Here is a 5,329-nt window from a genome sequence, read left to right on the forward strand (position 1 = left end):
TTTTTTATAAAGCATTTACTTCGTTGATCTGCTGTTCGACCACTATATCAATAAATTAATTTAATCATATCAATCAGTTTTGATGTGCTACGTCTTACTACAGTAAGCAACTTTTGTCACAATATTATTGTTATGACTGCCAATCAATATATCGACTTGTAGAATCGTTGACAATTATCTCTTATTATTTCAATAAAGTTTTCAAAGTATTAAAAATATACTCAGTATTTAGTAAGCTTTAATAGTTAGTTCGAAGCCAAATAAAAAGAATAAAAAAAAAAATTTTAAATAACCACACCTTTTATAGCATACATTTCTCTCAACAAAAGCAAACAATACTATTTATGAAAAAAAAAATAATTTAAAACATGAAATGACTGCATTTAATTATATTAATTTTAAATCATAACTAATCGAATTCGGCGACTAGTTATCCGCCTAGAATTTTAAAATATTAATTAAGTTATTAATCAACCTAATTTGAAGAACTAAATTTTATCATAGAAAAAACGCTATTTTATATTAAATTAAGGATGTTATTTTAAATTTCACCACAAACATAAATTATTACTTGCTAGCAATATTAATTGAATTAATCTGAAAAGATGCAGAAGCTGGTTCCGTCAGGGATGGGGGGGAATCTTCCAGACGGTGGGGCAGCGAATGATTGATAGAATATTTAGGGGGTCATGAACTTTCAGACAGCTAAAGTTGCAACTATCGAGATTTTCCCCCATACAGAAAAGACAACGAAGTAGAGTAGACTACCTTTACTCCGTTTCTGCAACTACCGATTTGAAGAAAGGATCGCGGAGTTCCTGAACTCGAAGTTCTTAACCTCCGGGCATAACAGATGATATGATACTGACATGGAATTGAGAGTTTTTGTTTTTATGCATGTTTTATGCAAGTTTTTGTGCATAATGAAAGTGACCAGCAGTTACATAGTAAAGTAATATAAATATCAATAGCATTTCTAGAGAGGAAAGAGAGCATTTTATGTAAGGCGTTTACGACAAAATCGGCCCTGAATCATATCGGAGTTGCAAAGCTAAAGATTATTAAGTTTTTATGCATGAATAAGGTGGAGAGATCTCTTGAAGTTACTTCTTCAGAAAATGGAGATTAGAAGCAGGCGATCATGGATAATATATACTGAAGTTACAAGATTTCACATCAAATAAAAAGTGGCGAAATCCGAACAGTAATTGTGACTGGATGACTGTTACTTTTGTTTTATTAATTATTTTTTAAGTATATAGATGGTCTCTAATACATTTATAGAAGGAATATTTCTTGGATTATGCGATTTGCAGAAAGAAACAATTAGAACATAGAAAATAATGGATTAAAAAGGATTTAGAAAATAAATTTTCAGGAATAATATCATTCCATCCAAGGCTGTAATCCGATTTAAAAGAGTCTAACCTCGAATCCAATCAAACATAAAAAAGCTACTTTACAACAAGAGAGTTTATATGCCCCAAAAAAGCAGTTATTAATGGTATAAAGATTATGTTAAAAAATACACAAATGCATTTTAATTTAGTTAAATGAACGTTCTGTTTCGAAGGAAAGTTACAGGGTGTAGGAAAAAAAAAAACCTTCTTAATTTCGAAACTTAGGCGAAAGGCAAAAACAGCTCCTGAGTCGATGCACCTTCTCCAAGTTATGCGCAGTGGAAAATGTATGAGCCTCATCGTCAGATTTAGCATTTATTAGATAAAATATGAGGATTGGGTTTCAAACTCAGAGACCCCGCCCTCCCCTACTTCCCCCCCCCAAAAAAAAGGAAGGTTTTGGATTAGATTTTTATGTAATCCTACATGTGGACAAGTATTATGTAAAAAAAAAAAAAATTAGAATAATATGCGTGAACAATGACTATTTCTTCTGCTGCCCCCCCCATTCGATAAATCGCAAAATTAATAACCGTCGTTAACCTCAATCGCTTATCTTCTTGACAAAATCTTGGCATCTAATGTACAATAGAGTTCGGCGATATTGGCGTAATTAGAAAATCGCCAAGTAAAACTACCTTGGCCGGTGTTAACATAATCTGAAAATCATCAAAAAATTGAAAACCATCCCAATCCGGAGTCACCAATAATCAGAGAGGAATATTGGCATCTTATATGCAGAGTGATCAAGAAATAACAGGAGGTGTTCGGAGTAGCGTGCTATGTACTGGACGAAATATAACAAAATTTGGCCGCTATATACATTAAAATATGCGGTTTCGATTTATCAAGAAAAAAAATTAGTACAAAAAAAAACACCGATAGGAGAAATCCTGGCTCTACGATCGAAAACTTTATTATGTTATTTGCTTACACGGGTACTTTATAACAAGACATCGATGATAAAGGAAAAAATTGCAGAAATTTAAGTCATTCTGCAAGAATTCCCCAGTCGATTGCGTTTGTCACTACGTGAACGCGCTTTATTAGTCAAGCTGTTTTATCGGCGATATGAAAATGCCAGTGCTGCTCTTCTTGAATAACGGTAGTTAAAACACTTACGTAGAAGACCGATGACTATAACTAACTTGCGAAGAAGGATTGAAAGATTTGAAACCACAGGAATTCTCGGTGTGTAACCAGGCCCAAAACATAAAGGTATCAAGGAGGAACAAGTTGAAGAAGTTGCAACTAGCGTTATGGAATAGACGAGAGCTAATAAGTAGGGTACCAACGGTGCGTTCAATATCAGGGCAAACAAATATCTTGTTCTCGACGGTCAGAAGATAATGCGTAAGAACCTGAAATCTTATCCGTATAAGATAACACCTATTAACTGATAACGCTGATCTGAATCTTGGCAATTTCTGGTTGTGTAGCGGTTCCGGTTCATTTTAAAAGCGTTGAGTATCAAGGACATGTTCCTGCCATTCCTATTTTAAAAGATCAAATAACGTTACATGTCAGACGAATAAATGCCGATATGCTGCCAATCGCCGTCGAAAACCTCGTGTACCGCATGCAACTATTGGAACATCAAGTTGGTGGTCACTTTGAGCCAAATTTATAAGTTGCTATAATAAACGTTTTTCATTGGTATTTGGTGTGTTGCTATATACTGTTTCCATTGTCAGTTATGTATTCTTTTTTTACACATTATGCGCTAGCAGCGCCAAGATTTCCCCATCGGCGTTTTTTGGTATTAATTTTTTTTTCTTGATAAATTGAAACGGCGTGCTTTAATGTGTATGGTGACCAAATTTTGTTATATTTTATCCAGTACATAACACGCTATACGGCTCCGAACACCTCCTGTTATTCCTTGATCACCCTGTGCATTGGAGCTTTACTATCTTGGAGCAACCTAGAAATCTAATAGCAAATTCGGAAGCCGCTTCGGGTGGAGGGATAAAAAATGGCAAGCCTAGCACATTCTTTTAAAAGATCCCTATGATTCCCTTGCCAGTGGTCGACACATCTAGGAAATCCCTATCAAAATCCCATAGTATATATTCACAGGGATAAAATTTTCATTAGCTTTTCCTCATTTCGTTTTGTGTCTTTCTGTGTTGTGCTTGTCGCTTCTGCTTGTTCATAAATCATGCCTCCTGGGATAAAATAAAACGAAGTTAAAAAAATTCAAAGTGTCTTCTCTCTCTTCGACCACGACTCTGCTTCAAAATATCAATTGACTAATAAAAGAAGCAATAAATACCAGATAAAATAACGGAGCGAAACATCTCTACTCAAAATCGGCATTGAAATAAGTATATTTTATCAAGAACATGAATCACCACATCAACGGATTTTTGAAAAAAAAGAGAGAGAATGAGAATGATATGATTTATCTAGTTTGATTACAAGATGAATAGTTATATGCCAAAGAATTTATGTAATGTGCCAACATATGGGAAATCAGAGCTAAGGTTTAAATGGAAATTTTGTATTATTGGAAAGATTAAAGATGACTATGAACTATGCTGCCATCTATCGGTAATTAGTATAAATATATTTTAAGCCTCCTGAGATTGTAATTTCTTAAGAACAAAAATTATTCGAATCATTTTGAAATTCTGCATTTAGTAAAGCAGAAAAAAAAAATTGATTTGGAAAAATGTAATTAAAGTGTTCAACTGAAATATTTTTTATTGTATTGAACCAATTAAGTTAAATCTCACTCTTTAAAAGAAACTATTCATATTTTAATTATTGTGATGTAAGAGAAAACCGAAAATAAAAGAAGAATTATAAACCATTTTCTTTAGGTTTACAGGTTCTTCTATTGCCTAAAATAACTCCGACATTACCTTTAATAGCATTTGGAGATTCAATTTCTTAAAGGCACTCACCAACTAGGTAGACTAGGCATCTTCTTATGCAAATGTATTTAAAAAGATTTATTTAGCTTAATTTCAAATAAAGTAATACTATGTAAAAAATACATGCGAGAGATAAATACAATACGAATTTTAAAATATTAAAACAGTATCAGTACTTCGTCAAGTATAAGTGGTCAGCTATCAATCTGTTTCATTCCGTTTTCTTTGCTAAGTATTTAATACAAAAATAATGCATGCGCAAATGTTCTACACTAAATAATACAGCCTTTTTTTAATGTTGTTAATTTCCGCAGTTTGAGCAAAATTTCCATGTTTTAGCGTTATTAATTTCCATTTTATTGGAGTGTTTCTTGATTTCCTCTGAATTATTTATAAACAACTTCGAAGCATTTTTACTGAATGCTATTTAAAAAATTATTTGTTTAACCTAAAAGAAACAATTATTGAAAAAATATTAAGATATTATGGTTAAACTCAATAATATCTAATTTTTTTAATTACTTAGCGCATGTACTCAATGCAAACAAATTTCAGTAATCATATAAAAGCTCATTTAATCGCTCCTTATGGTTCTCAAATAATTTTGTTTCAAGATGACTGTCTAATTTTAGTTTCTTAATTTTATTACTTTATTAGATCAACGTTTTGAATAGATGTCTATTAAAGTATAAAAATCTGAGATTATGATCGACTAGATTAATTTTGATAACATAAACAAACAATGGGTGGTGTCTCGCTAAAACTATCTCGCGTACTATCTAATCAATTTGTCATACCAGAGAAGGCCTTGCTCGGCATTCATGTCCAATAGTCACAAAATATTAATTTTTGCGGACATTGAACGTTTTTACTGAATCTAGCGTGTGATCATTACAGAGTTTTTTGGCGATTAATCCGTGGCATGCCTTTAATAATATGCGAAAACCGAATTTGTACTTTACACACGTTTTTCTCAAACAAATGAAACAAAAATTTGACACAAAACTACACTTGCAGTCACAAAATCGCATACCAGATTTGATATATTTA

The sequence above is a fragment of the Argiope bruennichi genome, chromosome 8, assembly GCF_947563725.1.
Source record: "Argiope bruennichi chromosome 8, qqArgBrue1.1, whole genome shotgun sequence".
NCBI classification, from domain to species: domain Eukaryota; kingdom Metazoa; phylum Arthropoda; class Arachnida; order Araneae; family Araneidae; genus Argiope; species Argiope bruennichi.